General features: G+C 41.8%; 1 long non-coding RNA gene across 1 annotated transcript in view; it reads left to right on the top strand.

Annotated features, from left to right (window-relative positions):
• The first annotated feature begins 3,176 nt into the window (after positions 1-3,176).
• Positions 3,177-13,066, top strand: part of LOC133816453 (uncharacterized) — a 36,550-nt gene continuing 26,660 nt past the window's right edge. Inside the window, exons 1-2 of the long non-coding RNA XR_009885252.1 lie at positions 3,177-3,295; positions 3,378-3,447. This is a non-coding gene — a long non-coding RNA (uncharacterized LOC133816453). The remainder of the gene's footprint in view (positions 3,296-3,377; positions 3,448-13,066) is intronic.

Below are 13,066 nucleotides of genomic sequence, written 5' to 3'. Positions count from 1 at the left end.
CCTAAAGCCCATGATAATTTCGACCTAGGGATTTAAAATGGCTATTATTTTATTGATTTTTTAATTAAATTAAATGGTCTAATTGAGTCTATAAAAGAGTGCTTAGAGAGAAGTCAAAATATAAGTTTAATCACTGGTTTTCTGATAGTTTTAGATTCTCTCTAAACACAAGTCCTTTTCTAAGCCTCTTTGATTATTTTCTCTTCTTCTTCTCTGTATCTATCTCATGTGTTGAGAATTGCCCACACTAGTCTAGGTGATTCTAAGGATACATTGGAAGACTGTGAAGAAATTAGAAGAACAGTTCAATTTCTTGATAATACTCTACGACAGAAAGGATGCAGGAGTTAGAGAAAGTGAAGGAATGACTCTTTCATTCCGTTGTGTATACTGTAATTACTCTATTCATTGTTTCTCTTTGAATTCAATTTTAAAAACATAATTTAGGCTATCTCGTATTAATTTGTTTAATATTAGATATACATGAAAATAAATAAAGATCATGTATAAGTTTTCCCAACAGTAAGCCTTTAGGGGCCAAATGGATTTTCAAGAGTAAAATGAAAGCTGATGGTTCAATTGATAAGTATAAGGCACGACTTGTAATTGAAGGTTATAAGCAACGTGAAGCCCTTGATTACTTTGATACTTATTCTCCTGTGATAAGCAACGTGAAAGCTGATGGTGAAATCTTTATATGGTTTAAAGCAAGCACCAAAACAATGGCATGAGAAATTTTACCAAACAATGTTGGAAAATGGCTTCAAAATCAATGAATCCGATAACTGTATTTATGTTTAAGAAACAGACAATGACTATGTCATTTTATGTCTTTACGTAGATGACATGCTCATTGTTGGAAGCAGTGATCAGATGATCAAATCTATCAAGAGTATGTTGAACTCAAAATTTGACATGAAAGATATGGGTCTAGCAGATGTTATTTTGGGGATTCAAATCTCAAGGACATCTGATAAGATCATACTAAGTCAGTCACATTATGTGGACAAAATTCTTGAAAAATTTAACAAAGAAGATTCTGGTGTATCTAGAACCCCTATAGATTCAAGTCTACATTTGTTCAAGAACAAAGAGGAGAGTGTCTCTCAGGTATAATACTTTAGAATTATTGGAAGTGTAATGTACTTAATGAGTTGTACAAGACCTGATATAGCCTACGCAGCTAGTTAACTTAGTAGATACACCAGTAATCCAGGGTCTGACCACTGGAAAGGAATAACAAGAGTACTTAGGTACTTGCGATTTAATCGTAGCTATGGGCTGCATTATACTAAATATCCAGCAGTACTTGAAGGGTATTGTGATGCTAATTGGATATCTGATATGAAAGACTCAAAATCTACGAGTGGATATGTGTTCACACTCGGTGGTTCAGCTGTATCATGGAAATCTTCTAAACAAATGATAATAGCTTGATCCACGATGAAATCTGAGTTTATTGCCTTAGACAAGTGTGGGGAAGAAGTTGAATGGCTTCGTCAATTTTTAGAAGATATTCCAAAATGGCGTAAACCAGTGCCAACTATTGGCATACATTGCGATAGTCAATCTGCAATTGGTAGGGCACATAATAATTTGTATAATGGTAAGTCTAGACATATACGTTGTAGACACAATACCATTAGACAACTACTCTCAACTGGAGTTATCTCTAATGACTATGTGAACTCAAAGGATAATATTGCGGATCCGCTAACCAAAGTGTTAAATAGAGAGTTGGTTGAAAAATCATCAAGTGGAATGGGACTAAAGCCTATGAATGAAAGATTAATACAGTAGACACCCAACCTAGTTGATTGGAGATCCTAAGATCTAGGTTCAAAGGGACAACTAAAACTGTAAAGATTATGTTAAATCACTGTGGGGGTTATCCTCATTGTCCATTCCTATGATGAAATAGTGATAATCGTAAAGAAAAGGTTAAGCTATGCTTTTAATGATTTCTTATGCGTCGAAATGTCAAGCAGAGTAATACGGGTTACTCTTAATTAAGAAAATCACCTATGTGAGAGAGAAGATGGGTTGCTTCCATAGGAATTGAATATGGCTCAATTCCTTGAATATATCTTGCAGAACCAGGGAAATGTTCAGGGCCACAAACGAACATAATATTGAGAACCAAAATATGTCAGGAAAGATTCCTGTGTGTGGTATATCATCGTTTACACGAACGTCAGAACAGTTCAAAGACATCACGTCTACTGATCAGCCAGTAAAGTAAATATACTTACACAGGGGAAGGTTCAAAGGGTTACACCTACCTATTCGGGTTTCTAACGTTGAACTCTATCACCTAGGCCTAATTCTTTTGTTGTTTTTCCTTGAATCAGATTTTCATTCATGTGGGGGATTGTTAGAATTTTTTAATAGAAAAACCAAATTGTCCCACATTGATTGTGAGAGGTTTTATCTCTCAATATTGGCTTATATAAGGATTCATGGGCCTTGTAGTTTAGAGATAAGAAAAATCATTTTTAAGGTATATAATCATATTAAATTATATTTATATTATGGTTTTAGTTAAAAGTTTTATATTCTTAGTGTAGTAGAGTTCGGACATATTTGGTTCGGCGAAGTAATTAAGTTATTTGTCATTCTCCGTTGTATCTTGGGAGACAGACGTCGAAACCTCTTGGAGGCGGCGAATCTGTTTTAAGAAAACTGTGTTACCCAGGCCTCAGTTTTTATTTTGTTGTTATTATTGTTCATTATAATTATTGTCTAGATTAATTATAATTGCTATTTATATTATAATTATTTATATTGCGTTATTTATATTGTGTTATTTATAATTATAACATTTATGTGTCTAGATATAAATATTGTATTTATCATATTGCATTTATTCAAATATTATATCTAATTTCGTTATATTTCTCCCCGTATATATAAAAAAAAAAAAAAAAAGTGACATCACAGCCAATTTTTAAGACTCCATGACACCTAGATAAACATATTTGATTTTTATTCAACCAAAAAAACGCATGTTAAACTTATTAATTTACCAAAAGTGTCATGCAGCTAGTACTTCACGTGATTGACTTTGGTCCATTTCTCTTAGAATTACTCAACCAAAAAACCCATGTTATATTAATTAATTTACCAAAAGTACCATGCACATATTCACTTACTTTATTAAATGACTTCGGCAACAAGTTTTTCTGCAACTCGTTGGTTTTATCTGCAAAACGGAGGGGAAAACAAACTTTACTATTGTATCCAAACTTTATCTTTAGATACATCGAAATTTATCAAGATTCTGCCAAATTTTAAGGTAACGACTACTTTGTCTGTTTTATTTAGTATATTTTGGGCTCCAAGTTTCTTATTTTATTTCATTGTTTATATGTGAAAAGAGGGAAACAAGCTATTGCATAAAGAAGAATATCATAGCTCAAAGTTTATCAAGATCCTATCCATTTTAAGGTAATGTGACTATTATTTCTAGACTTTATTTATTTTATCTGAAAAAGATTAGAGACATGTTGTAAAAGAAAATGCAAACTTCTTGAGGGTATTCAACAATTGTGGACGGAGAAAGATTTTGAAAAGACTTGTAAGAATATGATTGAATTTCAACTTGAAGATAATGAAGGGCTTGAATCTTTTTTTGAAGAACGCAAGTATTGTATACCAACTTATGTGAGAGATATTTTTTTGTTGGAATGTCTTCAACTCAACTATCAGAAAATATAAATTATTTTTTTTGATAAATATGTGAGCAAGAAAACCTCATTAAAAGATTATGTTGATCAATACAAGGTGGCTTTCCAAGAAAGGCAAAAGAAAGAAGTTTACGCAGATTTTAATACATGGCACAAAATACCAGTTTTAAAATCTCCATGGCCATTGGAGATGCAAATGTCAAGAATATTTACACATGAATTTTTCAAGAAGTTTCAAGTTGAGGTTATGGGAGCATTTGCTTGCTTTTCTATGAAAGAAATTGATGAAGGCTTTTTGAAAACTTTTAAAGATCAAGACTTTGAGAGAAAATAAAATTTCAAAGTAAATTGGGATTCAACATCAAAAACTATAACTTGTTTATGTCGCATGTTTGATACCTACGGATTTCTTTGTCGGCATGCAATTTGTGTTCTTCAAGCCCTTGGCATTTTCAATATGCCACCACATTACATATTAAAACGATGGTGTAAGGATGCAAGAAGTTTATACTCAACTGTACAAATTCCAAAAGATACACAATCCAAGAAGCAACGATTTGATGAATTATACCACGAGGCTATCAAATTGTAACGTCCCGAAATTCCTAATAAGACTTAGTGCCTTGATTAGGGGTCTGGGAGGGCAATATTGGAATATTATGTGAATTAATTGGATATTGATGTGATTATGTGAATTGGATGGGTTATTTTATTATATAATTGATTATGCATGTTAAAGTGCGAAACAAGCCCTCTTTATTTAAATGGGCATATTTGTAATTTTGACCCGTTGAGGGTCTAATTGTAATTATATGATATTATGTTATTGAGACCACATTATTATGTGTATATATTTGAGATATTCGAAATGATTCGGTCTTTTCGAGCAAGATAGCAATTTAGTCACAACGAGGAGTTTATACCCAGCTCGGGGTGAGCCAATGAGTATTTCGGTGAGCTACCGGGACTCACTAGAGTATAAGTCATATTTAGGGAGAATTAGTGATCTTCTAGGTTTAGCAGGATTAACTGAGAATTTTAAGTGTAATGGGTGACAGGAGTGCAAAATGACGATTTTCCCTCGAGGGGCGTTGAGAGAGAGGAGAAAATTCCCTTGAGGGCATTTTGGTCTTTAGACCATTAGTTATATTTGAGTTGGCTGAGTAGACTAACTCAGAAGCTGCCTCACTTTCTCTCTCGTTTACTCCCTCTCTCTCTCACTAGTGTTGCACTTTGAAGGAAATTAGAGTTCTCGATCTTAAAGCTTGGAAGCAAGCTAGATAGGGATTTGGAGTGGGTCTAAAAAGAGTTGGGAAGCTTGTTAGCTTGGTAATCATTAAGGGAAACATTTTCAGCTGAGGTTGTTATCCCAAAAATTTGAAAAGAATGATTTGGCAATAAAATTAACACATGACATGAGTTAGTTGGGTGATCTCGCCTAGCAATAGCCCAATACATCAGTTAAGAAGTTGGACTGCTTGAGAGATGCATAATCAAGTCAAATACACCCGACCGAGGAGAATATTTGGTCTAAGGAGTGCTTGGCTCAGACCCCAGTTTGAAGACCCAAGTGATTGGCTTGAATCCAAGTCCAAGGAGATTTAAGGAGGGGTTTGGATTTTGGTTCGAGGGATAAGGGCAGGAGGTCCGATCGAACCTTAGCTTGGGAGCCTCTCAAGCATTTGGCTCGGTTGTGTCCGAGGTAAGAAGGCTAAAGGTAAGAGGTCCCATGCAAGCCAAGGATTGGGACTTAGGTTTTAGTCAAGGGAAGGCCACATCATGTCCGATCGGACATAGTTGAAGATGCCAAGAGGAGAGATGCCTCGGACTTTTCCGAGGTGAAGTGCCAGTCAGGGTGGCTCGGACCACTTTGGTCCGAGGAGAAGGACATAATGTCTGATCGGACATGCCATGGAAGAGGTATGCTCGGGCTTGTCCGAGGTGAGAAAAAGGAGGAAGGTTGGCTCGGACCACCTTGGTCCGAGGAGAAAGCATGAAAAGGATGGCTCGGACCACCTTGGTCCGAGGAGAAGACTACAAGGTCCGATCGGACCTTGGTTGAAGGAAATATGCTCGGACTTGACCGAGGCGGGATGCCAAAGAGGATGGTTCGGACCACCTTAGACCGAGGAGAAGGCCATCATGTCCGATCGGACATGTCATGGAGGAGGTAACCTCGGACTTACCCGAGGTAAGGTGCAAAGGGAATTGGCTCGGACCACCTTGGTCCGAGGAGAGCCATGCATATACCACCTTTGGCCCACGGAAAGCTTGAAGGAGTAATCAACATGCATGTGAGACTACGTCAAAATCCCCGAAACGACTTCAGTGAGAATTGGTCTAAACACCCGGGAATCTTTCACTCCTCACTCGAATTGAGGGATTAGTTGTATTTTAAACATTTATTGTAATATAAATATAAGGTGAATAATAAAATATCCCTATCTAAAGGGGATATCAGTTGAGAATCCCAGGCCTATAAATAGAGGATTGGGAGGATCGTAACAGGACTTTTTGGCAAATTAAGAGTGAATCCATGTTCTAGAGAGAGAAAGTGTGTTTTTCTGGAGAGAACCCCTTTTTGTATTCTGGAATATTTGCACTGAAGAAACTCAGTTGACACTGGTTCATCTGATCTTGAGTGTGAATACAGTAATAAAATCTCTAAGTGGATTAGGCTATTACCGACTATCGGGGCTGAACCACTATAAAAATCTCGTGTTATTTATTTTCATTGATTAAACTGTCTGTTGTCGTTTATATTCTCTTGAAGGCTTGTCGTATTTGACGTTCTCACGTCGTTGGCTAAAATCACAGTCAACATTTTGGTGCTTTCATTGAGAGCCTGAAGAGAAGACAGACAGTCCTTGAAATAATATGGCGCCTAAGAACACCACCGCGGCCTCCAAGAGGGCAAGCACCTCTAAGGAGCATGCTAGATCAGAGGGTCCCAGCGTTCAAGATCGTGAGAATGAGCCCAGAGTCGTGCTCGAGGATGCAGTTCTAGAAGTTGAGGAGCTCCAAGAGACCATGAGCACATTCCAGGAGGAGCTAGCTCAGTTCAATGCTAGGCAAGAGGCCTTTGCTGAGGAAATGGCCAAGCAGAGACGGGATATGGACGCTAGGAGCGAGGAGATCCGTCGACAGCAAGAGGAGGCCGACAGGCGACATCGCGAAGCTGTACTTGCTCTGGAGGCAGCTACGCAATTGACCCGAGCCAATGCTCAAGCTGCGCCTGGGGTGACACCCACCCCAGAGGCAAGGACCACAGAGGCTGGTCATAAGAAAATTGATAGGCCAAGTAGGAATGGTGGTAACCCACCTGGTCATGAGGAAGAGGGAGTCCGATCGCGCACTGCCTCAACCCAGAGGGGGAACTCCAAGACCCCCTCAAGGAGCCACAGATCAGAGACTTCCAGGTCAGGGAGTCATAAGTCAGGCAGTAAGAAAACACCTTCTGAGCAGGGGCACAACAAAGTTCCTCGTGGTAAAGAGACTTCCCACTTCAAAGATGGACATGGGCGTGATGAAGCTGACAGTCACCACACCAACCAGTCGAAGGAGAAGAATAATAACCGACGAGGAGGAGAGGATCAACCAGCTCAAACGGGGAAGCCACCACGGCATCCCAACCAGCGTAATGGCAAAGAGCACGCTCCACCTAGCAGACCTTCCGAGAAGACTCGGAGTACGGTGTTCGACCGGTTGGGAAAGAACACTGCTCAGAAGGACCTAAGGGACGTCATTGATGACAGAAGGAGGACCGTTCCGGTCGAAGGGCAGGAGCCAATCCGTCCTACCAGTCGAGTAGAAATACTCGATGATGGTACGCCGGATAGGAGTGCCCAACCAAGCGGTCCCGAAGGTGCGTCCCCAGTAGTGGCCCCGGGCATCCAAGCCCAGCTTGATGCTTTGACGGTGGCAGTCCAAAGTTTGTCGAAACAACCAGTTATTGATCTGGTAGACCACAGAAGTGGTAGCCCTTTTTGTGCTAGAATAAGAGCAGCCCAACCACCAAGGAAATACAAAGCGCCGGTATTGCCAGTTTATACAGAAAAGGCAGACCCGGTGAGACACGTTGGAAAGTTCGAAGATCAGATGGAGCTGCTTGGGGTGAGTGATGACTACCGCTGCAGAGTCTTCCCCACCACCTTGTCAGACACTGCCCAGGAGTGGTACTGGAAGTTCAAACCAGACTCCATCACCTCTTGGGAGAGCTTTAGGAAAGAGTTCTGCAGGCAGTTCAGTACTGCCCGAACCCCTCCTATTTATGCCAACCACTTGGTGGACATTAGGCAGGGTAAAGATGAGTCTCTCAAGAACTACATTCAAAGGTTTATGAGAGAAACCAATCGGGCTACCGCGGTTGGAGATGAAGGGAAAATGGTGGCAATCTCCTCCGGTATTATTTATCGAAGTCCTTTGTGGGACAGCATCCATCGCCATCCAATTTCAACTTTACAGCAGTTTTTGGACCGGGCAGATAAGTACATGAAGTTGGATGATGCCATTGAGAAAGGAGAGAATGGGTTGAACAATACGAGTGGATCAGATGATACTCCGAAGGATACCAGAAATGATCAAGGCGGTAGTAAGAAACGTGGGAATAACGGGTCTGACAGCCACAATGAGAAAAAGGCTAAGTCGGGATCGAATGACAAGCCAACGAAGTATGAACCTCGATTCACCAACTACACCACTCTTTCGGCAACCCGAGCGGCGATCTATCTAGCCAGTCATCAAGAGGTCCCTTACCGGAGACCCCACCAATCAAGAAGGAAATGAGTAAGAGGGATAAGAACAAGTTCTGTTGTTTCCATGGAGACTATGGTCACGACACGAATGAGTGTAATCACCTTAAGGATGAGATAGAGTTTCTCCTCCGGTCGGGGAAATTAAAAAAGTATAAGGCAGAGAAGACCCAGGGAGAGGGGAGCAACAATAATCCTGGTTTCAAGCGGCAATGGTCCCCACCTTTGCAGCCTGAACCTGTGGACTTCACATTAGATACTATATGTGGAGGGCCACATCTTGCAAGAGCATAGCAACAAGGCGAGGGAGAGGTATGCTCGCACCCTTCGTCATGAGTTGGGTGCGGCATCCACCTCCGAGGTTATGACGGTGGAGGAACGACCATCAAAGAGCCCAAGGTATGAAAGTGAGTCCCTCACTTTCACAGAAGAAGATGCTAAACACGTGAGGTATCCTCACAATGACCCTCTCGTTGTGACAGTCCAAATAGCTAATATGAAGGTGAAAAGATGTCTGGTTGATACGGGAAGCTCCGTAAACATTATTTATAAGTCCTCTTTTGAAAAGATGAAGCTATCCATCAATGACTTGAAGCCTTGCTCTCACGTCATTTATGGGTTTACTGGAGAAGGACTGTCACCAGCTGGGACAATCAAGTTACCAGCCACAACGGGGGAAGCCCCCAAGCATGAAACCGTGATGATTGAGTTTTGATTGTTGACTGCCCGTCTGTCTACAATGTGGTTATTGGTCGACCACTACTCACCAACTTGCATGCGGTAGTTTCAATTTGGCACCTATCTATGAAGTTCCCAACCAGCGCTGGCATAGGCTGTGTCCAAGGAGACCAAAGGGAAGCTAGAGAGTGCTATAACGCCTCGATAGCTAAGGCGAAAAAAGGTGCCAAGGAGAACAACATGATTGTATGTGTTGAAAGAGAGGAGATGGATGAGATGGATGTAGACCAGAGTCTTATAGTGGTGAACGGAGAAGAGATGTTAGAGGAGTGTGGCCAGGAGAGCACTCCTAGTTTAAAAGAGCAGAAGACCCCATCAGGTGATGAAGTCACCAAATAGGGCGTTGCCCAAAGCGAGGGAAGAGATATTGATCCTCGCTTTAGGGATTATGAGAGTGATGTGGGACCGTCCGAGGAGTTAGAGGAGGTCCCTATAGATGAGAATGACCCGACAAGAGGGGTCAAGATTGGAAAGAAGTTGAAAGCCGAGGTGAAAGTACAGCTGATAGAATTCTTGCGAAGGAATCAAGATGTCTTCGCCTGGTCTCACAAGGATATGGTGGGTATCTCACCAACTGTGATCAGCCACGTGCTCAACGTGGATGAAAGATATCCAGCGGTACAGCAGAAGAGGAGGTTGCTTGACAAGGATCGAGCAAATGCTCTTAAGGAGGAGGTAGAGCGATTGAAGGAGAACGAGTTTATTAGAGAGGCATACTACCCAGCTTGGGTTTCAAACCCAGTCTTGGTGCCCAAACCCAATGGAAAGTGGAGGACTTGTGTAGATTTTACTGATCTAAACAAAGCGTGCCCAAAGGATTGCTTTCCTTTACCGAGAATAGACCAGTTGGTAGATGCAACCTCTGGTCACGAGACATTGTCCTTCCTGGATGCGTATTCGGGGTACAACCAGATCAGCATGCATCCTCTTGATGAAGAGCATACCAGCTTCCAAACGGATATAGGGCTGTATTGCTATAGAGTGATGCCCTTCGGATTGAAGAATGCAGGAGCTACCTACCAGCGCTTGGTGAATGGTATGTTTCGTGACTTAATCGGCAAGAGCGTGGAGGTATACGTAGACGATATGCTGGTGAAGTCAAAGGAAGCTGAAGGGCACGTGGGAGACTTAGAGGAGTGCTTTGCAATATTGAGGAAGTATAACGTGAAGTTAAACCCCCTCAAGTGTTCATTTGGAGTGGGTTCTGGAAAATTCCTTGGGTTTATTGTTAACTCCCGAGGAATAGAGGCAAACCCAGAGAAGATCAAGGCTCTCATAGAGATGAAGTCTCCAACAAAAATAAAGGATGTACAAATCTTGACTAGGTGGATTGCAGCTCTAAGCAGGTTCGTTTCGAAATCAACGGACAAGTGCGTCCCGTTCTTTAACCTGCTTAAAGGAGGCAAGAAGTTTGAGTGGACTGCAGAGTGTGAACAAGCCTTCCACGCGATAAAGGAGCACTTGGCCAAACCTCCTGTTCTTTCTAAGCCAGTTGACGGAGAAGACCTATTCATGTATCTAGCAGTCACGGAACACGCTGTTAGTGCTGCCTTAGTACGTGAGGAGGATAAGGTACAGCACCCGGTATATTATGTTAGCAAGCGATTGATAGGAGCAGAGTCCCGATACCCCATGATCGAGAAGTTGGCTTACTGCTTGGTACTTGCATCACGAAAGTTGCGGCCGTACTTTCAGGCACACCCCATCAAGGTCCTTACTGACCAGCCTCTTCGCCAAGTTTTACAGAAGCCGGAGTCATCTGGTCGGCTACTTAAATGGGCGGTTGAGCTAGGCCAATTTGAAATCAAGTACCAACCGAGGACTGCTATTAAAGGTCAAGCTTTGGAAGATTTCATCGCTGAATGTACCGGAATCGTTGAGGTCTCCGACCAGCAGGAGAGCGTTACTGGGCAAAAAGAAGAAATTCCTACTTGGCAACTTTTTGTTGATGGATCGTCGAATGAGCACCATTCAGGAGCTGGGATTATACTAGTCACACCAGAGAAGCACCGAATTCATTGTGCACTAAGATTTGGATTTAATGCTTCTAACAATGAGGCGGAATATGAGGCCCTCTTAGCAGGCTTGTGACTGGCTAGAGATGTACGTGCCCAGTCGGTAGAGATAAATAGTGATTCCCAATTGGTGGTCTATCAAGTATTGGGAGAATACCAAGCAAGGGGCCTACGCATGGTGGCATACTTAAACAAGACCAAAGATTTGCTATTCCAGTTCGAGGAGTATACCATCAAGCGAGTACCACGGGAGCAGAATTCCAATTCCGATGCTCTAGCAAAGCTTGCTAGTGCAAAGGATGCCGAAACTCTGAATATAGTATCAGTAGAATACTTGGCGAAGCCAAGCATTGACAGACAAGTGGCCATGCCGATCACGATAGCCGACACCTGGATGACTCCCATCATTGCTTACCTTGAGCAAGGGACCCTCCCTGATGGTCGTAATGAAGCGAGGAAGGTTATAAGGCAAGCTGCTAGATACACCATGGTGGATGGAGTGTTGTATAGGAGAGGATACTCCTTACCTCTACTCAGGTGCATAATGCCCGACCAATCAAAGAGCTTATTAGCTGAGGTGCATGAGGGGTTTTGTGGAGATCATGCTGGGGGGCAGAGTCTATCTAAAAAGATCTTGAGGCAAGGATTTTTCTGGCCTACTATGAACGAGGACTCTATGGAATATGTGAAAAGGTGTGACAAATGCCAAAGATTTTCTAAAGTGCCCAGAGCGCCCCCAAACATTTTGAAGCAAATGCAAAGTCCGTGGCCTTTTGCAGTGTGGGGCATTGATCTGATCGGGAAGTTACCTAAGGGAAAAGGAGGAGTGCAGTTTGCGGTAGTCGCGGTAGATTATTTTACTAAGTGGACTGAGGCCGAGCCATTAGCCACGATCACATCGAAGAAAGTATTAGACTTTGTGGTTAAAAACATAATATGTCGCTATGGTCTACCTAAGAAGATAGTGTCTGACAATGGCACCCAGTTTGACAGCGACATATTTACCGATTTTTGCACTCGGCATGGCATAACCAAAAGTTTCTCCTCAGTAGCCCATCCTCAAGCCAATGGGCAGGTTGAAGCGGTGAACAAAACATTGAAAGACACTCTAAAAAAGCGCCTGGAGCAAGCTAAGGGTGCTTGGGCAGAAGAGTTACCAGAGGTCCTTTGGTCATATAAGACTACTGCTCGGACGGCAACTGGTCATACCCCATTCTCTTTAGCATATGGGTATGAAGCCATGTTACCTGTGGAGATAGACCCACCCTCTCATAGAAGGACCATGTACAACCAAGAGGAGAACCATCAGTTGTTGGCAGAATCATTGGACTTCCTCGAAGAGAGAAGAGAGGAGGCAAACCTCAGAGTAGCTGCTCATCAGCAAAAAGTGGCACGCTACTTCAACTCCAGAGTGCAAGATCGAAAGTTCCAGGTCGGATGGAGAGCTAATCAGGAACTACTGGAACGGCGAGCACTTGAGAAAGTATTATCAATAAATACTGCTTGCAGAGTAGTAGCTTTGTATCAAGTGCTTAACTTGTTATTTAAGTTTTTTGTTTGTGAACTGGTTATTTGCTACCCAGTCACATTATTTTGAACAATGTTATTTTGTTTGGAACTCGTTGTTAGACACGTTTTGTCACTTATTATTATGAGTAATAAAAGAGACCACGCGCAGCGTGGTCGAATCTTGCTACAAATTTTGCATATGTGTTGATTATTTTTGCTTGGCAGTGTTCAACTGTCATAATAATTTAAACAAAACAGGTCTTCTAAAAGCTAAGTGTAAATGTATACCAGACAGTGTTCAACTGGTCGGTATCATGACATGAAGGACCAACGTTTATATAATGTTTTTGTAGTGCTCAACTACTGA

Source organism: Humulus lupulus, chromosome 2 (genome assembly GCF_963169125.1).
Source record: "Humulus lupulus chromosome 2, drHumLupu1.1, whole genome shotgun sequence".
NCBI lineage: Eukaryota > Viridiplantae > Streptophyta > Magnoliopsida > Rosales > Cannabaceae > Humulus > Humulus lupulus.
This window is presented reverse-complemented; position numbering and strand designations above follow the sequence as displayed.